At 51.6% G+C, this 24502-nt stretch overlaps 2 protein-coding genes across 9 annotated transcripts in view; one reads left to right on the forward strand and one right to left on the reverse strand.

The window, feature by feature from the left end:
• SHMT1 (serine hydroxymethyltransferase 1) overlaps positions 1-24502 on the forward strand; it is a 1020383-nt gene that overhangs the window by 979096 nt on the left and 16785 nt on the right. The gene's annotated exons all lie outside the window — the stretch shown is intronic.
• MPRIP (myosin phosphatase Rho interacting protein) overlaps positions 1-24502 on the reverse strand; it is a 180495-nt gene that overhangs the window by 87241 nt on the left and 68752 nt on the right. The gene's annotated exons all lie outside the window — the stretch shown is intronic.

The raw sequence follows: 24502 nt of genomic DNA on the forward strand, positions 1-24502 counted from the left end.
CAATGGCAGCCATCTGGGGTTGCTTCACCGTGAGCCTCCCTGCTGGAGCTCCGAGGAGGTCCTGCCCACCCAGCTGGGAGCTCCCTGAGCCAGGGTCAGGGAAGGGCCTGGTCTGAGGGTCAGGACGCTGGGACTGGGGGACTGCCTGCAACTGGAAACAGTCCCTGTGTGTCTACCGGAAGGAAGGTGGAGTTCCCGGGGCTCCGGCCTGAGCTCAGGTGCTCTCCCTGTAGCTCTCCAGGCTGCCTAGGAGCTCCTCTGACCACTGCCACCGCCCTCATCACTAGGGCTGGCCTGGGCTCCCAGAACCCTTGCTCTGACTCGGCTGCCCACTCTCTGGCCCTTAGGAGGTGGAAGGAGTCAGCTCCCCAGTCCCCATCGCCTTTCTGGCCCCTGGCTCAGCCAATCACCCTTGGGTCCAGCTCAGGATGGAGGAGGTCAGGCCAGAGGACCGGCCATGAGCTTGCAGGGAGGCCTCCACCTTCAGGTGGGAAAGAGCTTTCACCCTCGGCTGTGTTCAAAGAACACCCTGCCTCAGAAATGACCCCCAGGTTCGGACAGGAGGAGGAGCAAGATTCCCTCTTCTAAGGGTGGGCCAAAACCACATAGAGCAAGTGCTCTCAGGAGGGACACAACCTCACAGTACTTCTCCCAGGCATTCCTGCAGGGTCCTTGGGCTGCAAAGAGGAGCTTGGTGGGATGTCCTGTAACCAAACAGGGGGGTCTTGGGGGTCCTTAGGAGCAGAGGGCAAAGAAGGTGGCCTGGGACCCACCCATCTGCCTTTGGCTGGAGGGAACCACATACACCTAAGGCCTGGGCTCCCCTCCCCAGTGATAGCTGTTCCACAGCCACAAGAACACAGTACCCAGTCCGGGGCGGAGCCTGCATGGTCCTCCCAGCATTCCCAACTCCTGGCTCTGGCTCCAACCCCTTCTCTCTTTGCAAGTTCTAACCCCATGCCTTCTCTGGCATCATGCTCTCTTTGGGCAAACTAAGGGTAGCAGCCTCTGTCCTCTGAGAGCTCTGCCCCCTCCACCTCCCCTGAAGTGCATGCTCTTGCTAGCACTGACAAGGCTCAGTGTCTCTGAGGTGGGGCCTCTTGCAGTGAGGAAAGGCCACTGGTGCCGTGGACCACTGTGAGGATTAGGCCGGGAGCTGTGAGGTGTGAGCATGGCACGGCCTCGTTTCTGGAATGAGCCAGGAGTGAGAGCAGAGTGGAGAGGGGTTGGCAGAGGGGCTTTCCCACACAACTTCCTCACTTGGCCTCGCTGTCCACCCTAACCCCTGGCCTGGATCTCACAACGCTGCTGGGATGCATCCCTCTGACACAGAGGCACAGATTAGATAAATTATCTGTCTGACCCATAGAACCAATAACTTAAAACTGTAACACATGTATCATACTCACAGGCAAGTTAAATGGGGACAATAAAACGTCAAAAGAAACTCTAATTTCCTTTTTTTCAGGACCATCTAGTGCAGTGGTCGCCAACCTTTCAGACCTCACGGACCACCAGTGGTCCACAGACCACCGGTTGGCAACTGCTGATCTAGTGGGCCCCTGGGAGGCATACACCCCTCTTTAAATGCTATGTTCCGGGCTCGAACTTACCAAACTAGACTCGCCATCCCCTCTTGCCAGTAATTGTTTTCCCGGGGGACATGGCCACCAGCTATAGACAAGATTTCCCAGCCGGCCCTGAGGCTGGCCCTGAAGCTGGATGGGGTCACGGGACTCTCCCCAATAACACTGCCAGACTCGGTGGGCCTCAGTATGTAAATGAGGGCTCTCCCTTCTTCCAGAAGTGCCAATAAAAGGCAAAGGCATACCAACCAAGACTGAAGGAATGAATATTTACGACAGAGGTGTCAGGATTCACAATTACAACCTCTTCGTGCCTCCTTAAATATTACTTACAGAGCAGGCACCATCTAGTCCTCTTACACTAGAGGAGCAGAAAGTGAACCAGTCCGAAACGAAAGAAGAGCACTGGCACCTGCCATGGAATGGTGCCCAAGTCTCCCAGCAGCACGCATGATGCGTCTGCTGTATGTGTGTGCTCCCATGCTGTACCCTGGCCCCTCCCATCCTCTCACTGACGATTCCCACCGCCTTCGAGACTGGCAATGCTGTCACTACTTGTCCCTACTCCGCACGCAGCTGGCCTCCTGCACTCAGAGCTGGGGCAGATCCCACCAGGGTCTCCAGACAGCCTCCGGCCTCCCCACCTCTGTCCATGAGGGGCCGCACCGCTCGGCATTCTCAGCACTCTGAGGAGAGAGAACTGCTCCTTAACAATCCATTTCCCAGCTACGCTGAGACCTCCTGCTGGGAGAGCAAGGGCAAATATCTAGGCTGTAACCAGAATCCAGTAAGAGGGAACCCCTCACCCCAATGCTGTCAGCAGAGAAGCCAGCTCTGTCCAGCAATCTCCCTGCCCTCATTCTGCACCTCCAGAGATTAGAAATCCAGGCCTCCTACAAGGCTGAGCATTACCTACTTTTGCTCGCTCATTTCCCAAAAAAGGGATGGCTGTCTTCAAGGCATCCAACTCTGCTGTTGCCAGTTATGGGTTCCGTCCATGCCCAGCAATGACACTGACAGCCCTGCAGCCATCTGGGGAATCTGGTCCTCCTCCTCTGCCTCCACACTCCACCACTAAGACGGCAGAGCTGTTGGAGAGCGGTGGATGGTTTAAACAGGAGGTGGCCAAGCAGGAGGGCACAAGACCTGGGCCCTTCCTCCAGGGATATGACCACCCTGCTGAGAACCAGCCCTCCTACTGATCCTCTGCCTGTTGGCCCTCAGGAGGCCAAGGGAACCTCTGCCCATTGCAGGCAGCACCTGTCAGAGGCCCGCTTAGGACAGTCCTACTACAGTAGCTTCACCACCTTGGGATCCGCCATGCCACCCCTGGCCAAGGAGGTGTGCTCTAGGGAAAAGCCTGGGAGCTTGGGAAGGTGAGCTTCTCTGAGCCAGGGAAGGAAGAGGAAAGTGGGACAGAAATACAGAGGGGCCATTTAGAGCTATCAAGAGGGGTGTGGGGGGGGGAGGCTTTCCTTCAGGCAGCTGTGCTTCTAGAACTGGGGGCGGCTCATATGCGAGGCCTGGATGGAATGGGAGTCGTCCATTTTGCTCCCTATTCAGTGGGAAAACAAGAGTCCCACAAAAACAAAGGCTTCCTCCCTTGGCAAGAAGCACTCCACTCACAAAATCTCAAGGTCAGAAAGAACCTTTCAAGGTGAAGCTCAATCCTATCCACTGTCTGAGTTGCTGCAATAGTTCATGTATTTCTCAAACTCATCTGACCACGACTGACGGAGAGCTGTGCACTTCATACTGGGATGAACACACAGATATGTGCATGCACAAACATGTGAATTGAAAATGATGGAACAGCCGAAACCGGTTTAGGTCAGTGGATAGAGCATCGGCCTGCGGACTGGAAGGTCCCAGGTTCGATTCCGGTCAAGGGCACATGTACATTGGTTACGGGCACATCCCCAGTAGGGGGTGTACAAGAGGCAGCTGATCGATGATTCTCTCTCACCGATGTTTCTAACTCTCTATCCCTCTCTCTTCCTGTCTGTGAAAAATCAATAAAATATTTTTTTAAAAGAAAATGATGGAACATTTTTACTGCATGTATGCATTTTGTATTATTCTGTGTTATTCACCAAAACTGACTTAAAGAGTAGGAAAAACAATGGTGCCAGCAGCCAGCACATCTGATACTGTCTGGAGCAGGCTCTAAACGCTCCAGGTAAGGCATGAAGAATCTACCTTTCAGCCCTGACCCGTTTGGCTCCGTGGAGAGAGCACTGGCCTGCGGACTCAAGGGTCCCAGGTTCAATTCCGATCGAGGGGTATACCTTGGATGCGGGCACATACCCACAAGGGCATGTACATTGGTTGCAGGCACATGCCCAATGGGGAGTGTGCAGGAGGCAGCTGATCGATGTTTCTAACTCTCTGTCGCTTTCCCTTCCTCTCTATAAAAAAATCAATAAAATATATTTAAAAAAGAAAAAGAAAAAGAAGAATCTACTTTTCAGTGAAAGCCCTTGCAGCAAGAATCGCAGTAATTACTTACTCAGCTGGGCAGGGCTCTAACCAAGGAGTTCCAGGTACGCTCACTCACCCTGTGGACAGCCACAGGAGGCAGGCCCGATTTGCAGATACCTAAGCTGAGTAACGGACCTGGTGCCCGTGAAGCCGCGTGGAACAGTCTGTCCCTCCCCTCCTCTCCCTGGTCCTTGCAACCATTTGCACAGTCATGGTCAAGGTCACTGGCAGAACCAGTGGGCAGGCCACCAGGCCTAATCTAGTGAGGGGCTTGCTGAGCTTGTGCTCACAATGGGATCACATGGGGCCCGGGCAGGAATGCAACTTCCCTCTCCTCCCCAAAGGTAACGATAAGGGTGCCCAAGGCTCCCTTACAGACAGGCCTGGTGGGCGCTGTGCTGGAGGCTTGGCTAGGCCACTCAAGTAAGTCCAAGGAGAGCCCACATCCTGTCTTTGGGACTGAGGAAGCTGAACCTGAGTTCTCTATGGAAGGAAGGTGGCCCTTAGGGAGCATTTGCTGAGTACTGCACCTTGTCCCTGGCACACAGAACAGGCAAATCCACAAGCAAGAAACAGATTAATGGTTGTTGGCGGTGGGTGGGGAGTGGGAGTGAGCAGTGGCTGTTTAATGGGCACGGAATTTCTGTCTGGAGTGCTGAGAAAGTTCTGGGCTAGATATTGGTGATGGTGGCACATTATAAATGTACTAGATATCAATGAACTGTATACTTTAAAGTAGTTAAAATGGTGAATTTCTATGTTATTTGTATTTTATCACAATAAAGAAATCCCTCACTCCACAGCTGTCACAAGACTAGAGGTAATACCATGAAGCAAGGACCCTGAGCTGCACACAACTCGTTTCTTAGTGCAAACACACTCCCCACCACGGCAGGGTGCTGTAAGAACACCATTTCTTCCATGTGCTCTGCCTGCATGCTTGCCCCAGGAAGATGGGAAGAAAGCTTAGGGCACAGTTTTCTCCTCCCCCAGGACAGAAAGGAGGCTGACAGGGGGATGAGAGGATTGGCCTGGCTGGACTGGGAGATACTCTAGACATCACATGTGTTGGAGTGATGGTCAATCTTGTGTGTTGGAGAGCTGGCCCTAACATGGCTAACAGGAGACTCTTGTAAATGCTGGGTCAAACCAAGAAGTGTATCCAAGGGCAAGCAGCTGGCATACATTCTCCAGGCCTTGCTGGCTCCCCCTCGAGACCCTGGGAAGATCAGTCTAACTTCCTGGCCACACTCCAGCAGATGGAAAAGGTGGGGGTGGATATCTGTCTTCTGGAGCACCAGACTCCTCACCGGCAATGAATCTCTGGCCCGCAATCTCCTCATCCCACTCCTCCTTGATCCAAACTAAATCAGGGAGCTGGGAGCTTCACCCTGGGATCTGTTCTGCGGCAGAAGCGGTGTAGTCTGCGGATACTAATCCCCCAGGCCCGGCGCTCGGATCCCCAGCACCATTCAGACAGAAAGGAAATGGGGCAACGCCAGCCTTGCTTACAATGGTCTCCCTGTAGTCACCAGGAGTGGCCCCAGAAAGACCATTCACAAGTATAGATCGGGTCCGACCACACTCTGCCTCAATTGCTCCAAGGGCCTCAAGCCCAAGCTCTCTGCCCTGTGTTTGGGGCCCTCAGCCACCTTGGCCTCACCTCTTGCCCCTGTTCACAGGCCTGGGAGACCCACAGCTATTTGCTAAACAGGCCAACCTCCTGCCTCACTTCATCCTGTAGCCTCTAGTCCACTTATGAGCCTGCCTACCTGTTCTCTATGTGAGGTCCTTGATAAAACTATACTATATACAGTGGTGCCTCGCATAACGAACGCCTCGCACAGCGAACTTTGGACAGGTTTTTCATGAAACCATTGGCCAAAAAGCAGAAAATGGATGAAGATGTGCAAGATTCGGTAGACTCTACTTAGTCTGTCTTAAAATTAAAAAAATGTGTTTTTTTTTTTTAAAAATTATGTTTTTAGATATATCTAAATAAAAATATGTCATCTTAGCATATTTTTTTAATGTCATCTTAGCATATTTTATGCTACAGAACGAATTATTTTTTTTAACATGTATTGTTATGGGAAAACGCGTTTCACATAACGAACTTTTCGCATAACAAGCTTGCTCCTGGAACGAATTAAGTTCGTTGTGTGAGGCACCACTGTATAGATTTCACTATATGTAGCTAGGTTGGCATGGCCCCAAATGAACTTCAGTATATATTTTTGAATGCTATATGGAACAAACCAACCCTCTAAAATTATATTGCAGGTTCACTTATAATATACTAGAGGCCCAGTGCACGAAATTCTGCACGGGGGTGGAGAGGTGTCCCTCAGCCCAGCTTGCACCCTCTCCAATCTGGGACTCCTCACCGGCAATGAGTTTGGGCAATCGGACATTCCTCTTACAATCCAGGACTGCTGGCTCCCAAGTGCTCGCCTGCCTGCCTTCCTGATTGCCCCTAACTCTTCTGCCTGCCAGCCTGATCACCCTAACCATTTCCATGCCAGCCTGATTGGTGTCTAACTGCTCCCCTGCCAGCCTGTTTGCCCCCAACTTCCCTCCTCTGCTGGCCTGGTTACCCCTAACTGCCCTCCCCTGCAGGGTTGATCACCTCCAACTGCCCTCCCTTGCAGGCCTGGTCCCCCCAACTGCCCTCCCCTAGTGGCCATCTTGTGTCCACATGGGGGCAGGATCTTTGACCACATAGGGACAGCTATCTTGATCTTGTGTGTTGGAGTGATGGTCAATCTGTATATTACTCTTTTATTAGATAGGATAGAGGCCTGGTGCATGGGTAGGGATCAGCTGGTTTTCCCTGAAGGGTGTCCTGGATCAGGGTGGGGTTCCCTTGGGGCGTGGGGTAGCCTGGGTGAGGGGCCTGTGGTGGTTTGCAGGCTGGAGGCCCTGGTATCTGGAATTACTTACCTTCTACAGTTGAAACTTTGTAGCCTGGAGCGAAGCCAAGCCTCCTGCTCCATCCAAGCTGTTGCCATTTCTGTTTGGATTTGTTTACCTTCTATAATTAAAACTTTGTATCCTTGAATGGAGGCCTGGGCCCGCTAGAGTGTGTGGAAAGCTTGGCTTCCTCTGTTGCTGGGGAAACCAAAGCCTCCCTTCAGGTAGCCATCTTGGTTGGGTTTATTTGCATTCTTGCTCTGTTTGGCTGGCTGGCATGGCTGGTGGGTGTAGCGGAGTGATGGTTAATTTGCATATCACTCTTTTATTAGGTAGGATATATATTCTACTTATAAGTATGCTTTATTTATAAAATAGGAATACCCAACCTTACCAAACCCCATGGCTGTCAAGGGAATAGTGGGATGATGCATGTGGAAAGGACAGCCAGTAACAATCTCCCACTGTTTGAGGGGCATGAGATGGATTCCACTTCCAGGGGCTCATGATACTGCTCTGCAGCCACCACCACTAGCAACTAGAAGATGATAAAGTTGAAAGGCAAGAGGTAGGTGTAGCGATATTGCATAATTCCATTTATATGAAATGTCAAAAATAGGTAAATCAATAGAAACAGAAAGTAGATTAGTTAGTGGTTTTGGGGGGCTGATGGAGAATTGGGGGTGATAACTAAGGGGTACAGGATTTCTTTGGGGGAGGGGGAATAAAAATATTCTAAAATTAGATGGTAGTGATGATTGTACAACCCTGTGAATATACTTAATGGCTTGTACACTTAAAAATAAAACAAAATATTGCAAGATATAGAAAACAACTGGGTGGGGGTGGGCGGCCAGCAGATCAGGCCCTGAAGGAAACCTATGCGGCTCCACGAAGGTTCCTTTGGGAAGGACACTTGCAGCTGCCCTCCCTGCAGGACTGGAACACTCTATTGACACCCTCCCTCTGCCCCACACTCCAGTCATGGAAACAGGCCAGAGAGGCATGAGGACAGAGTCCAGTTTTCTAACTCCCAGCCCGCCTGAGCATGGGACCCTTGGCCCAGGAGGAGGAAGAGACCACAGCAGCATGGGCAGGCCATCCCCGAGGAGCTAAGCTCTGCTGAGGGTGGCCCCTGCTAGAAACACCACTCCTGCCCCTCAGAAGCCCCTCTTTCAGGATTCCGCTGGGGCCCATCCAAGAGCAGGTGGGCTTTCTGAGCAGTCGGGCTCCTATGGATTCAGCAGAAAGGATCCATGACACCGGGGAGCATTTGCTAATCCCAAGCAGCAACAGGAGCTGTGTCCAGCACAATGCCCACGCTGGGCCTGCAACCTCAGAGCTGTGGGAAGAAGGGCGAGTGGGCCGATACTGACATGCCCAGTTTCTGGTGGAGCTGGTGGGAGACTGCAGAAAGGACCCATTCGGGATTCTGTTGACTAGACAAACTCCCTGCATTCCTGGGGCACTGTCAGGACCAGCTAAACTTTTATTTTTTTAAGAAAAGAACACAACAAAGACCCTTTTTACTCACTGCCAAAGCCAAGAAGTTCCTTCTCCCACCTGCTGTGTCAGACTTGTTGCTGACCCAGGCTGCTGGCTGGGTAGCAAGATACCCAGGCTCCCACTAAATGGCAAAGGGTGTCCGCCAGGGGAGTTGCCTTGGGAAGCCATCACCACCCAGGCAAGGCCTATCTCACCCTAAGACCGGGTCAAGAACAAACAGAAGAATCATTTACGACCTCCTTGCTCCACCCAACCAGCATGGAAACAGAATTCCACAAGAACCAAGTGCCCACCATACACAGCAATAACTCAACCAGATCAGAGACCTAAACCTAAGAGCAAAACAATAAAACTCTTAGAAGACCAAGGGCAATGGCTTCATAACATTGGATTTGACAATGGCTGGATATGACAATATAAGCAAAGCAACAAGAAAAAGTGGGATAAATTGGACTTTGTAAAATTAAATACTTTGGTGCATTTAGGGACACTATCAACAGAGTAAAAAGGCAATCCTTTTTGGGAGAATGGGAGAAAATATCTGTGAATCACATCCTATATAATCCTATATAATAAAAGAGTAATATGCAAATTGAACAAATTGAACAAGATGGCCACCACCATGTGCTCAAAGATGGCTGCCACAGATGGCTGGCAGGGAAGGGCAGTTTTGACCAAGTAGAGGTGACCAGGCCAGCAGAGGAGGGCAGTTGGGGGTGACCAGGCTGGCAGAGGAGGGAAGTTGGGGGGAACCAGGCTGGCAGAGGATGGCAGTTGGGGGGGGGACAAGGCCTGCAGGGAAGGGCAGTTGTGGGCAATCAGACCAGCAGGAAGGGCAGTTAGGGGTGACCAGGCCAGCAGAGAAGGGAAGTTGGAAGGGACCAGGATAGCAGGGGAGGGCAGTTGGGGGGGACCAAGCCTTCAGGGGAGGGCAGTTGGGGGGGACCAGTCTTGCAGGGAGGGCAGTTAGGGGTGACCGGGCCGGCAGAGGAGGGCAGTTGGGGAAGACCAGTTGTGCAGGGGAGGGCAGTTGTGGGTGATCAGGTCAGCAGGGAGGGCAATTGGGGGAGACCAGGCCAGCAGGGGAGGGCAGTTAGGGGTGACTGGGCCAGCCAGGGAGCAGTTAGGCGTCGATCAGACTGGCAGGGGAGTGGTTAGGGGGTGATCAGGTTGACAGGCAGAAGTGGTTAGGGTAATCAGGCAGAGGCAGGTGAGTGGCTGGGAGCCAGCAGTCCTGGATTATGAGAGGGATGTCCCAGATTGGAGAGGGTGCAGGCTGGGCTGAGGGACACCTCCATGTACCCCCCCCCCCCCCGCCCCTCCGTGCACGAATTTTGTGCTCTGGTTCTCTAGTATGTGATAAAGGATTAATATACAGAATATAAATAGAATTCCTACAACTCAACAGCAAAAATAAATAAGAAAAAACCATTTAAAAGATTTGAATAAGCATTGCTCCAAAGAAGATATACAAATGGTCAATAAGGACATGAAGACACTTGGCATCATTAGTTATTAGGGAGATGCAAATTAAAACCACAATGATATATGAAGCACTTCATACTTATTAGGTTGTTATAATAAAAATGCTGAAAATATGTGTTGATGATGATATGAAGAAATTAGAACCCTGTGTATTGCTGGTGGAAAGATAAAATGGTACAGCTGCTGTGCAAACTGTTTGGCAGCTCCTCAAAAACTTAAACGTAGAATTACCATATCATCTAGCAATGCCACTTCTAGGCATATACCCAGAAGAATTGAAATTAGGGTATTAAACAGATATTTGTACACCATGTTCATAGCAGCAAATTCACAATAGCCAAAAGGTGGCAGCAACCCAAGGGTCCACTTGGATATGACACAGAGAGGACAAAGGGCTAAATGGATAAACAAAATGTGCTCTATGCATACAATGAAATATTACTCAGCCATAAAAAGGAAGGAAATTCTGACATATGCTATGGATAAATATTGAAAACATTATCTTAAATGAAATACACCAGTCACAAAAGGGCAAATATTATTGTATAACTGCTATGGAGTTTGTTTGAGAAGACTAGAGACTGTAGCACAACAATGTAAATGTATTTCATGCTATTAAACTACACACTTAAAAATGGTTAAGATGGTAAATTTTATGTTACATATATTTGAACTCACATGCGCGCGCGCGCGCACACACACGCATAAAGTGTCCAAGGCAACTTGGGATTCTAGGCAGAAAGAAATGCCTCATTTAAACCGACATGCTCTTGTGTGGAAGTGGCCATTCTACAGAGGAAGCCTAGCTAACTCTGGCCCAACTCACTGTGGCCTTGTGTGAGGCCCTCCCAGTGGGTATGGAACAGAGTCCTCAGTGGGCCTGACCCCCAGCTACCTACCTCTCCCCATTTCCACCCTCAGCTCCAAGGTAGGAACAACATCCTGCCAGATACAAAAAAGCGTGAAAGCCCAGGCATGAGCTCCCCCAACCCTCAATCTTGCTGCTTTCCTCTGCTATAGGATACCAATACCTCACGCCACTACTGCACCTGAAGATAAAAGAACTGGAGACCCACGTATGAAGACTGAGGCTTGGTGGTAAGACTCATCATAGAAGCAAAATCAAAAGACTGCCTCTGAGTCTGTGGTGTCCTGTCTCCATCTGTCCGCCATGGGAAAAGTCCAATCTTGTCTTCATCAACCCAGTGTCCAAAAGTGCTGTGCTCAGCTCCCATCTGTCCCCATCAGCTAGTGCAGCCTGTCCCCGGCTGGCACTGTGCCAGGCCTCACTTGGTGCCCCCTCCAGCAAGGGGGGCACATGTTACAAAGCACATGTCACTGAGTGAGAGAAAACTTCTTTGTTGGGCTGATTATATTATCTCAGACTTGGGACAGCCCAATGATTCTTTTAACTAATCAACTTCCCAAGCTTTCATGAGCTTCTGGTGGCTCCACCCCCTAATCAATCTATTTCCTAGATCTAGATAGGTTCTATGTCCCTTATCTAATCCAGTCCTTTTTCCAGGCTACACAGTGGCCATTTGGCTTCCACTGCACATGTGCACGCTTCCTTCCCACCACTCTCCCTACAATAGGAGGGTGGGGCGGTGTATGGTGGGGTGGGGATGCGCTAATCATTACCCTTGGCTGGGCAATGCTGCTATCCCTTGGAGTGGGTGAAGCTGTTGCTTCCTGGTTAAGCAGGCTTATGCTCCCTCGTTTACTACGCTTAATAATGTCTGACTTCCTTTATTAATATCTGGTTACCTATGCAAACAGAAGGTGTGATGATCTCAGGTGCATGCTACATACACATGAGCACCTGTTAATAGTATGAGCCTCCTCCCTTAAGGAGGACTGGTACAGTTTAACACACTGGCCTGGTTTACCCCAGACCCGGAAAGCTTATTTCCTTAGCTCGAACTCTTGAAGTAAATTGATCTTTTCCCTCCTCAGCCAAACCACTAAACCCCACCTTCACAGTTTAGCCTGTCCTAGTTTCTCCCTGGCCCTTCTGTCCCTCGTCTCAGCCTCTACTCCTGGTAAGTCACCCAATTTGAGAGCTGACCTAGAAGACTCCTGAGGAAGTACATCTGGACCAAGAGCCTGGCTCTCCCACTTCACACTGATTATCACATCCACTGGATGGAAGAGGAGGAGGAGTTTTCAGGGCCCTGCCTAAAAGACCACATATCACCTTAGGACTCACTCAGCAAATGCTTAGGTATAGACTGGAGCCACTTACTGAGCATATATTTTGGGGGTGATGGGTGGTACTGTTCTTGTTTGGTGCTGGGAATAGAGGTGAGAACAGGACAAAGTGCCACCCGCCCCCCCCCCCCTCACCCAAGAAAAGCTCACTTTGTTTTTATGGCGATGAAAAAAAAAAAAATAAGCGGGGGGGGGGGGGGGGGGACCAAAAAACTGTCCAATTTCAGGGAGTGATAAGTGATAGGAATGAAAGGAAAGCAGGTACAAGGGCAGAAAAGGCCTGGGAGGTGGATACACCCAGAGTCCAAGCAGAGGCCCACTGGGGGGAAATGTTCGAGGCCCCGGAGCTGGGAGGAGCTGGGTCTGCCTGCAGAAACTGGCAGGCCAACCTGCTGGTAGGACACAGAGAGCCCCTGGAGGCCACAGCCTGCTGGGCCAGGGGATGGAATCTGCAAAGAGGTGAGACAGGAGGGAACCTGACCAGCTCACAGAGCACCCTGACCCCGACAAAGGAGGCAGGCAGAGGCACATGGCTGGGCCTGAATGCTGATGGCATGAGGGGTGAAGAGGTAGGATGTGGGATATACTGATGTAGAGCCAAGTGGACTTCAGGTTGTGCCGGTGAGAAAGAAAGTAGCCAGGGATGACCCCTAGGATTTGGGCCTCAGTGACTCAGGTAGAACAGGTGCTAAACTAAAGAACTAAATTTCCTTAAAATTTTTTGTACTTGGCCTACATTCCAGCTACCTTTCTCTGGCATTTCTATGCCTGTCTTTATAGAAAACAGATCCTTTTAGGCTGATACCACAGCGATGGGACTTAGGCAGAACAAGAAGGGAAGCAGCAGAGACAGAGAGAGGACAGAGATAGAAGCCAGTGGCCACCTGGAAGGCAGGGTCACAAGCTGGCTACGTGAAGAAAGGCAGCGGCCAGCCTCAAGCCTTGGCTGCAGCTAACCCTGGGCACAAAACAGCTCCAGCAGCAACCCTGGGGTGTCCCCAAGGTCACGGAGCTGAAGAGCAGAGAACCTGAGAAGAGCCCCATCTGGCGGAGCCGAGGAGGCCTCCTGGGGATGGCTCGGCTGAGAGGTGTGGCGGGCCAGGGGAGGGAGGGCCAGGGCAGGACAGCGCTGGAGCAGTCCCACAGGGCAGAGTCTGAGGAATGAGGGAGGGTGAAGAGAGGGGACATCTGGAAGGACTTGAACTCAGCTTTATTCTCGAGCATGAAACCAGTGTGTTGTGCTGACAGTCTTATATCACCTCTCAACAGAAACACTTCCTTTTGGCAAAGAATCATGTCCATCACAACTGGAGGGCCTGAAATACCCTCAGGTAGCCAGCAGGTAAGGAAGCAGAGCCCATGGACACACAGAATCCGTGGGCACAGGCCCCAAGACGGCTTCCTGGAGCCAGGGAAGCAAGGACATGGTGGGTTGGAAGTGGGAGGTTAGTGCTTGTGCCACCAACAGAAATGCCCAGTATTTTCTGAGGCCGTGTCTCTTCGGGTGGGGATGGGCAGGTATTGGCAGCTCACAACCAACCTGGAGGCAGCCTCTCTCGTTTGTTTCTTTCCCAGGCTCTACCTACTGCTCTGAAATGCCTCTCCATGAAGCCCCAACCTCCGCCCAGAGACCATCCCCCTCCCACAGAACGGTGCTTGCCACAGAGGAACACAGAGAAGGTGGCTGGGGAGAGGACACACACAACTCAGCACTCAACGGAGACCAGAAATAAACAAAACTTGGCTCACAGGAACAACAAGCAGTGGAGAGAGGGTCCAAAATTGAGTCCTGCAGGAGCAGACTGAAGGAGCCAGGATTGTCTACTCTTAGAGAATGAGGGTTGACTGAGGAGGGGCTGGGGATACAAGACAAAATCACTTCTCCAAACATCACTCATTCAACAAACATAAACTGGATGCCAGGCCCTGGGAACAGAGGGATGAGTGAGACATGGCACCCAATTTGGTGCGATCAGCACTGCATGCAGGTATGAACATTTCTGTGGACAGCACAGCGCACAGCGGCCGGAGACAGGGTAGCCATGTATCTTAAAGGGTCCTTGTGGCCCAGAGTCAGATCTGTCTGGGAGTTCTGGAGGGGAAGACATCTCCACGGGAGATGGGGCAGCACTTTATGAAGGATTTCTCCATAAATAAACATCTTGCTCCCGTAAGCGTGGGGCTGGCATCATCTCCATTGTAGCTATATGAAAAGCACTCAGGAAAGCCAAGTGACTGCTGCCAGCAGCACTCGTCCATTTAGCAGGTATTTGCTGAGCACCTCCTACTTACTATGTGCTGGGCCCATTCCAGGTATTAGGAATACAATAATGAACAAAACTGACAAAAATCTCCGACTTCACGAAGCTGGCCTTCCAGTCTAGAGTCAGGCAAGTAGCATAAATAGAGTGAACTTGTGAGGTGGTGGTGTGTGTGCCACGGTAAAAATGAAGCCGGAGTGGGAAATGGAGTTTGGGGTGGGAAGCCATTTTGAGTAGGCCAGGTGGGCAGAGGCACAGGAAGGGGAGGAGGACCCTGAAGGAGGAGGCCTAAAGCAAGCGGCTGGCCTCACATCAAGCTCAGGACAGAAGGAAGGGGGCAGGGGAAGGCTGCCAGCCCTCAAGGTGCTGATGACTGCTGGTGAATGGCTTAGTCCTCAAGGGCTTTCTCAGCGGGTGGGCGCATGCTTACTGCGGTCCTCCTGCCCTCAGCCCTGCAGATTCCACTCATTTCCGAGCGCACACTTCCTTCCCTTCCTAGGGCACTGTGGGGCAGCCACGGTCCCAGTTCTGCTACAGCGCTCAGCACCGGGCGGAACAGACATTGGGTGACTATTTTATACGGAAGCCCAGTGTTTGAGCCGCCCTTTGAAGGCGGTTTGGTAGGAGGGGTGGGAGGAAGTGGAGACAATAAGAAGACAGAGGAAGAAAAAGAAGGGGGCTAAAGGTACTTTTTGGCAGAAGCTGTGCTTCCAGCCCTCAGAGCTCTCCTCAGAGCTGCCGCTTGGGAGCCCAGGCCCAGGTGGGGAGGAGGCGCTGGAGAGGAGGCAGCAGGCTGCAGCAGTCTGGCCTTATAAGGAGATTTTCACATTCTGGCTCCCCAGGCCTCCAGCGGCTGCCACCCCTCCTAGGAGGGAGAGGGCTGCGTTTCCACACGAATCAACTGCTTTCCTGCCCAAAGGGCAGCAGCTAGATGAAGCAAGACCAAGCTGCTGCTTGCCTCCGTGAGACGGGAAGCAGTACAGCTGTGGGGCTGTCACGTCCACCCACCCCGCTGCAGGCCTTCCCATTCGCCCTCCCGTCCTGGGCTCTGAACAGGGAGGAGAGGCTCAAGGGAGACAGAGGTTTTAGAGCTTATAGCAATGATTTTCAGCTTTTGCTGAATAATGGGATCACCTGGAGAGATTTTTTTTTTAAATAGAGGTTCCATTCCCAGAGACGGACTCAGAGTTTCTGGGGTAGGGCTTGGGCACTGACATTATCATAAGGCCTCCCGGTGCTGCTAACGCCCAGGCAAGGTGGAGGCATCTCTGACACCTGGCTGGGGTCCCTGCCGGCCATCAGCTGTACCAGGTTGTGGACAGCTTCTGGCTGGGCCACAGAGGCCCGGATGACACAGGGAGAGGAGGGAAACAGCGCATCTGTAAAAAGCTTGTTGTAAGTTGGCGGGGGTGCACAAGAGGGTACGTAGAGTGGATGTAGCTGAAAATGTGATTTCATAAGGTGCCCCAGCACCCAGTGCTTGAATTAGCACCCAAAGGCCCTGTCAGCCACCTCAGTGAATACAAGTAACCCCTGGGGGCAGCCCTGAGGGAGGGAGGCGGTCTAGTGATACAGTGAGAACCTTGGCAAAGTGGGAAGAGAAAGGCAACTGTACCACCTACAAGAGACACGTGAGAGGGGGGGAAGTATGGCAGGGCTGCTGCGTTTCTGTGCGAGGAGAGGGGTAAAGCCCACCAATGTGGGAGGCAGACTCCCACCTTGGCAGCCGCGCCTTGAGCTCTGGGTCCAGCTCCTTTGGCTCTGGTCCATGCAAGCATCTGAGTGGCGCACAGCATGTGTGGGGGCTCCTTGCCAACACAGGGCAGTGCCGACCCGAAGGGCACCAGTGGTTCCCGAACACACTCCCTCTTCCTGGCAACGATGTACAGACCCAGAGGGAAGCATGTGGAGCCTCACAACCTGGGGCCACCACAGATCATGTTCAGCAGGGACAGCAAAAGCTGGAAGCCCAGATTTATTCCAAGAATCCAAACAAGCTAGAGAGAAAGAAACTTGAGACTGAGCTTGTGAGTATCAGGAATCACTGGGCTCCCCCAGCTGTTCAGATTTTGAAGCACTGAAGGAAAGAGAGGATAAGAAAAGGCAAGTGAGCTCTGGTCAGTGTGGTTCAGTTGGGTGAGCATCATCCCATGTACCTAAGGGTTGCCAGTTCGATTCCTGGTTGGGGCACATGCCCAGGTTGTAGGTTTGAACCCTGTTTGGGGTGCGTGCAGGAGGCAGCTGATCAATGTTTCTCACATCAGTGTTTCTCTCTGCTCCCCCTTCTTTCCTCTCTCACTAAAAATCAATAAGCATGTGCACACACACACACACACACACACACACACACATTCTTTTTTTTAAAGAAGAGGCAGGAGACCCACAAGATAGATAGCCTGGGCCTGAGGCCTATACACCAAGTCTCCCTGAATATAGGCCAGGCCTTTCCCTTTGCCCCTGGAGAGACCAGATTCCAAGGAAACCAGGGAACCCAGGACAGAGGGGAGAGAGAAGGAACCTGCTCCAAGAGACCCAGGTGTCTACCTGCACCAACAGTGCCAGGCAGCTGGGGCCCCCCTCCTGCTGCCTGGCTGAGGAAACTGGCTTGAGACTAAGAACCCCTAAACTCCTCTGAGGACAGGCCCTATGCCAAATGCCAGGGAGACGGGAACAACCCAAACAGTGCCCAGCTATCTGGGTTCCACTCCCCATCCGAACCACAGCTGGCAACAGAAACGAGTCCTACACAGGGTCCTAGACTCCTTCCCAAGGATCCTGGGCCTTTCTCACTGGGAGGAACTGGAGCCCCTGGTATCTAGAACCCTGGAAAAAGCACCCTTTTCTTCCAGACCCCAGGCTTCTCCCCAATTTACAGAAAAAGCACCAGCAGCCTCCCTTTCAGGGCAGGGATGCTGGAGCACACCAAAACCTAATGCCCTCTGGGTTAAGCTTCCAAGTGGCAGGAACAAGAACAAAGAAACAGCCGAAATGTGTGGGAGACACAAAACCTTCAGAGAGAAGGTGTCACGTTCCACTGCTGCAAGACGTCAGCGCTGCAGGAAAGGCTCTGCTGAGCTCTGGTGTCTGTGCGCTGTACGAAGCCTGCTGCGAGGAAGGCGCCCCTGCGGGTGTTCTCATTGGCCTCTCCCTGCCGGAACGCCCACCCGACGCGTCCTGAGGCCCTACGTTGACATGGTGATGTTTTAAGATCCATCTTTATAATTAGCCACTCCCAACATGTCCTCCCATAGCTGAGAAAACATATGAGCTGCCAGTCACAAAGGCTTTCAGGAATTTCTGTGCATGCATGGGGGCCTTTTCTCATGATGCTCCCCTACCCTAGGAAACCCTGCCTCTGAGATAACAGAAGTCTTGCTCATAAAAGAGGCTGGCCTGCCTCTCAGGAATGAGCTCTCCATCCCAAAACCTCTCCAACTGGCCTGGCCAAAGCCTTCAACTAGTCAGAGACACTGAGGCGGTCAGAAAGATCCAGCTCTGGACCAGCACAATCCTGTGGAGGCCACGTCCGGCCCCCAAAGCACCATGCATGGGAAGAGAGAGGGCCTTTCCGGCCCTGGGACTTCTAACAGGCTCAGGCGAGGGGGCGGGTATTTGGGAAAGTGGTCTCCAGAAGTGTTCTTGGCACTCTCAGAAACAGTCATATCTCAACTCTTCTGAGATCACAGGCTCTGCTCACACTGGTTCCTTCTGCTGCCAGCCACCATCAAGTCCTCTGGGCAGAGGTGCTTCTGCATGTCGATCGCAAAGGGCCAAGAAGCATTAATGCCCAGAAACCATTATAGGCTCAACAGGAAATACCCAGAGTGTGCCAAAACCGGTTTGGCTCAGTGGATAGAGTGTCGGCCTGCGGACTGAAAGGTCCCGGGTTCGATTCCGGTCAAGGGCACGTACCTTGGTTGTGGGCACATCCCCAGTGGGGGTGTGCAAGAGGCAGCTGGTCGGTGTTTCTCGTCGACATTTCTAACTCTTTATTCCTCTCTCTGTGTAAAATCAATAAAATCAATATATTTTAAAAAGAAAAAGAAATACCCAGAGTGTGAAAACCAAGTTTCCTTTCACTCTTCCAGCCATCAATGGACTAGTAAGTACATTAATGCTTCTTGGCCCGTTTCCACGAGTTCCACATCTGTGGATTCAACCACCATCTTCTATACTAATAAAAGAGTAATATGCTAATTAGACTGGACATCCTTCCAGATGTCCTTCTGGACAAAGCCATGGTGGCGGGGGGCTGAGGCAGAGGTGGTTCGTGTAGATCAGGATGGCAGAGGAGAACAGTTAAGGGTGACCAGGCCAGCAGGGAGGGCAGTTAGGGTGACTAGGCAGGCAGAGTGGTTAGGGGCAATCAGGCAGGCAGGCAGGCAAGCAGGCAGGTTAGTGGTTAGGAGCCAGCGGTCCTAGATTGCGAGAGGGTTGTCTAACTGCCAGTTTAGGCCCGATCCCGCAGGCATATCTATACTAATAAAAGGGTAATATGATAATTCGACCAGACATCTTCCAAACATCCTTCTGGACGTCCTTCCATACAAAGCCAAAGTGGCAGGGCCTGAAGCAGAGGTGGTTAGGGGGACCAGGCTGGCAGGGGAGAGCAGTTAGGGTGACCAGGCCAGCAGGGGATTGCAGGCAGGGGCGACTAGACCGGCAGGGGAGGTAGTTGAGATGACCAGGCTGGCAGGGGAGGTAGTTGGGATGACCAGGCTGGCAGGGGAGGGCAATTAGGGACGACCAGGCAGGCAGAGTAGTTAGGGACGATCAGGAGGCAGGCAGGTGAGGTTTAGGAACCAGCAGTCCTCCATTGTGAGAGAGATGTCTGACTCCCGGTTTAGGCCTGACCCTAAACCGGCAGTTGGACATCCCTCAAGGGGTCCCGAAATGGAGAGGGTGCAGGCCGGGCTGAGTGACCACCCCCCTCCCATGTACAAATTCTGTGCACTGGGCCTCTAGTATATAATAAAAGGCTAATATGCAAATTGTCCCTTCAGGAGTTCGAGTGGGAGTTCAACCGATCAGGAGTTTGACTGCTCACTATGACATGTGCTGGCCACCAGGGGGCAGTGTGGAACAAAGGAAGGCCCCGGCAGGTGGGGGATGGAAAGCCCTGGCTGGCAGTTAGCAGAAGGAAGGCCCCTATTCAGCTCTGATCACCGGCCAGGCCTAGGGACTCTACCCGTGCACAAATTTTGTGCACCAGGCCTCTAGGTGAAAAGATATGAAAAGAAGAAGTTGAAATGTTGGTGATGTGCACTATGTAGTTAGCTTCCAATGATTATGTCTGTACTGAAGATGTACAGGCTTTTTTCTGGTCAGTATCCCCCCAAAAATACAATATAACAACTATTTCCAGAGTATTTACATTGCATTAGGCATTAAAAGTAACGCAGAGATGATTTAAAGTGTACAGGAATATGTACATGTTATATGCAAATTCTATGCCATCTACACTAATAAAGAGAAGCATGCAAATGAACCATCACTCTGCCACTCCCACAACAAATCAGGAGGGAGCAATCAAATTAGAAGGCCAAAGATGGCGGCTGCCCAGCTGTTCCAGGCGTGGAGTGGGGGATGGGGGGGCAGGATGCCTGCTATGGGGGGGGGGGGGGGGGGGCGGGGTGCGCGAAGGGATCTACTGGAACAGCACTCTGGCAGCAGTGAAGACAAAGGCGGCAGACTGTGGCCGGAGCAAAACTGGTGCTGGAAGCCAAAGGAAGGAAGGCCTATTGCATGGGTCTCTTCATGCAACGGGCCTCTAGTTTTCTATAAAGGACTTGAGCACTGCAGACTTGGTGCCTGAAGGGTGCTGGAACCAATCCCCCGCAGATACTGAGGAAGCTGTACTGAGCACCTCCACTGTGTCGGAGACATGGTGGCCTGGGGCAGCACCCCCAGACATTTATCCCAGACCAGCTCTCCCAAACACACCTGGAGATGCTGTGCTTCCCGATCCAGGTGCTGGCTACACAGACAGGCTTGATTTGGAAAATCTATCAAGCTCTATCGTGTGGTGTGTGTGCTTTTTGGCAAGTCTGGTTTACTTTAATAAAAGGTATTTTAAAGCCTCCCTTTGGGTGGGAGATGTCCTGCATGGAGGAGGAATCATAGTTTTAAAAATCAAGAAACTAAAGTGTATTCAAAAGGCTCCACAAGCTGGGTGCCTCAGGTGGTTAAAGCATTGTCCTGATATACCAAGGCTGTGGGTTCGGTCCCCAGTCAGGGCACATACAAGAATCAACCGATGGATGCACTAATAAGTGGAATAACAAAATGACATCTCTCTCTCATAAACAGAATTATTTAAAATAATAATAACCAAAAGGCTTGACCAGGTCCCAGAGCATCTTCCCTCCTGGGAGCCGCACTCAGAGACTAGCCCTTGGCCTGAAGGCATCTGCCCACAGCCTCCTTCCTCCGTCCCTCCCCTCCGAGCAACAGGCCCCCTGCGGGAATGCAGGTGACTGAGGGAGTCTGCGGCGGCTCTAGGGGTACAAGCTGTCCTGTTTTGGATGGAGACCTCTTCCTCCTGCCCTGTTCTCAGAAGGCCAAAGCCATACTGCCCCAGTCAGGAGGTGGGCTCCTGGGCAGTTTCAAGAGCAACCCTACCTACCTGTGTCTGCCACAGACTTCACTGGGCACCCTGGGACTCGGGAGATGGCTGGACAGGAAGGGCAGTGGGAGGCACTGGGTGCTAGCTTGGATCTGTAGGTGAAATGGCCTGAAAGCTGCATCCTGCCCACCTTGGCCCACTCCTACCAGGAGGGTGGTCCCCACCGTGCCACTGGCCAGAAGGCAGCTTCGTGACACCAGGCGGAAGACAATGCCACCACGGTTACAAAGAGTCAGGCCCATTTGAGGGTGAACAACAGAAGCCTGTTTCTAGGCTCTGGTGTGTGAGGCTTAGGTAACCCTAAAGTGAGGAAAACATGTACGAGATGAACTATAGGAGAAAGCACCCAAAACACTTAGACATCTGAGCTGTTCCAAAGAAGGACCTGAAAGCAACAAGCAAGGTCCCTCTCAGCACTCCCCAAACCAGGCAGAGCCCGATAGAGCCAGCTGAAACAGGCTAGAAGCAGAAGACTTATTGCAGTGCCCCCAGCGGGGCCCTGGACTGTCTCTGGGAAAGAATAGAATGCGGGCTTCAGACAGAGCTGTTTCCCGGAAAGGAAAGATGACAGACACAGCCACTAGCAGGCAGGAACACCTTCATGGTGCCTCTCCTCTGCTGGGGCCACGCAGGAACTATCCGGGAAGGAAAAGTAAATTCTGGCGATTCATCACCACTAGTTCCTATGGCCAAAGGCTCATAAACAGCAGCAAAGCCCATGAACACGGCGCCCAAGCAGGATCACGCCCAGCACATTCACTACGCGTAGCTAGGGGAAATGCTGCTAGCGTACCAGGAAATGCCAGGCACAGTGTTGGATCTTCCTTCGAACTAAGGTGGCCTAATACTGTGACCTGGGCAGTGACTTAAGCTCTCTAGGCCTCGCTTTTCTCATCTATAAAATGTGGTTAAAATAGTGCTTCCATCATAAAGGCTGCAAGGATTAAATGAACTATGGTCATAGAGCACTTAGGAACAGCAGCTGGCACCCAGTGCTATAAGAATATTTGACATTCTTCATTATCATCCTAGTTTTACTCATGGCAAAACACATTGGGAGGTTAAAAAATGTTTCCGGACATGGAGAAAATGCAAATCAAAGTGATGAAATACCACTTCACATCCATCAGGATTATAATGAAAAAGATGGACAGTGACAACTTTTGGGGGGATGTGCAGAAATCAGAACAGACACTGCTGGAGGGAAGGTAAATGGTACAGCCACTTTGGAAGACAGTTTGGCAGTTCCTCAAGCTGTCGAACAGCAAGAGCTACCACATGGCCACTCCCAGATAGACAGCCAAGAGAACCACAAATGCAAATGTCCTCACAAAACCTGTGTAGAGTCCACGGTAGAACTATTCAAAACGGCCAACAAGTGGGAACAACTCCAAAGCCCACCATGTGAATGGACACACAAAATGTGTTAGAGGCCGGCACTGAACACTACTCAGCCATAAAAGGGCAGGAGACCCTAATACATGCTACCACACGGGAGAACCTTGAAAACACTACACTTAGCCGGGACCGGTTTGGCTCAGTGGATAGAGCGTCGGCCTGCGGACTGAAAGGTCCCGGGTTCGATACCGGTCAAGGGCATGTACCTTGGTTGCGGGCACATCCCCAGTGGGTAGTGTGCAAGAGGCAGCTGGTCGATGTTTCTCTCTCATCGACGTTTCTAACTTTCTGTCCCTCTCAATTCCTCTCTGTATAAAATCAATAAAATATATTTTTAAAAAACAAAAAACAAAAAAAAACACTACACTTAGTGAAAGGTGTCAGACACCAAAGGCCACCTGTCCTAAAACACCAGCTATCTGCAATGTCCAGGACAGGCAAGTCCCTAGCGCAGAAAGCTCCTTGGTTGGGTGGCATTAGAGGAACATGGGGTGACTGTCCTAGGGTATGGGGTTTGGTTTCTCATTGGAGTGATGAAAATGTTCCATAATTGACTGTGATGATGGTTGCATACTCTGTCCATGTATTAAAAACCATTGGCTTGTCTGCTTTAAATGGATAAATTGTACAAATTACATCTCCATTAAACAACCACCATGTGTTTTTACTTGAAGTTACACAATTGGCCAGGTGCTGAGCCAAAGCCTGGACGTACGGCCCTGCGCACTGCACAGCCTGGCCCTCCTCCGCGGCCGCTCATAGGCCTCATTCCCGGGTGTGCTGGGCACCTGGCCCTCACTTCTTCAATAGCTCACCATCCAATAGCTCACCATCAGAATGTATGCGAACTCACGCAGCCCATGCCAAAGAGAAAGTAAAAAATACTATGTTTGCTATGAGGAGATTTTATATTAACAACCAAACCTATCATCCTGACCTCAACTGCTCCATCCAATCTCATTCCTATCCCTGGAAGCTTCAGCAGAGCCATCCCCACACACACGGCCTCGGACTAGCACCTCTCCATAGATTCTCAGCGAGGGCGTGTGGCAGCAGGAGGGAAGTGTAAGCCACACACTCCCACTGACACTCACACTCCCCCAGCATGGGCTCAGCCAGGAAGGTCTGGATGTGGGCAGCAGGGCGGGAAGGAGTTTCCCCCTCCTTCCTCCCTCACAGCCAGTGTGACTCCCAGGTTCCTAGACAGGCTACAAACTCCTGCCTCCTGAGGCCTGTCCTTCATGCATGCCTCTCGGAACTCACCTCCTCAGGGATCCCCACAGGCTGCTCCAGCTCTTCTTCCCCCATCCCCCATTACCTGCGAGTGGGCTGCAGCATTTCCCTCTAAAAGTGTCCATGTGCCTGCCCCTCAGCAAGGCCCTGAGCTCCCTGAGAGCAGAAGAAAGTGCCTCTCCTATTTCCTAGATCAGGGGTCCTCAAACTTTTTAAAGTGGGGGCCAGATCACAGTCCCTCAGAGAGCTGGAGGGCCGGACTATATGAACTACTAATTCCTACTGTAACACCTCCGCTGCGCTCACTGCCCAAAAAACCTGGCGGGCCGGATCAGACTCCTCTGCGGGCCACATGTGGCCCGCGGGCCGTAGTTTGAAGACCCCTGTCCTAGATTAATAGCAGAAACGAAGTATATGCTTACCGATCATGCAATGAAAGAACTAGCAAGCAAACAGCAAGGTACATCCTTCCCAACAGAAAAGTGAATGTCCTGAGGGCTCAGCTCATGGTCTATTATGGAGTGCTGGTCAGGGCAGTTGTCAAAAAACATGGCACCGACTTCCATTTCGTTGACAGCTGACCCGGAAGTTCAAGCCAGTATCCAGCTAGGGTCCAAATATTCTCTCGTTTATTTTAAAATAAGCACTCCCTGAAGCCTACAGCGTCTGGTCTGTGCTGCTTGAGTTTAAACGCAAGACAGAGTATGTTTACCTGTATGTTTGGAAACGTCTTCCGAAAACAAAACCCTAAGTAATCGATCGGAAGTCACTGGAGGGAGGGGAAGTCTCTGTGACGAAGGCCG

Source organism: Pipistrellus hanaki, assembly GCF_964339955.1.
Source record: "Pipistrellus hanaki genome assembly, chromosome: 16".
Lineage (NCBI taxonomy): Eukaryota > Metazoa > Chordata > Mammalia > Chiroptera > Vespertilionidae > Pipistrellus > Pipistrellus hanaki.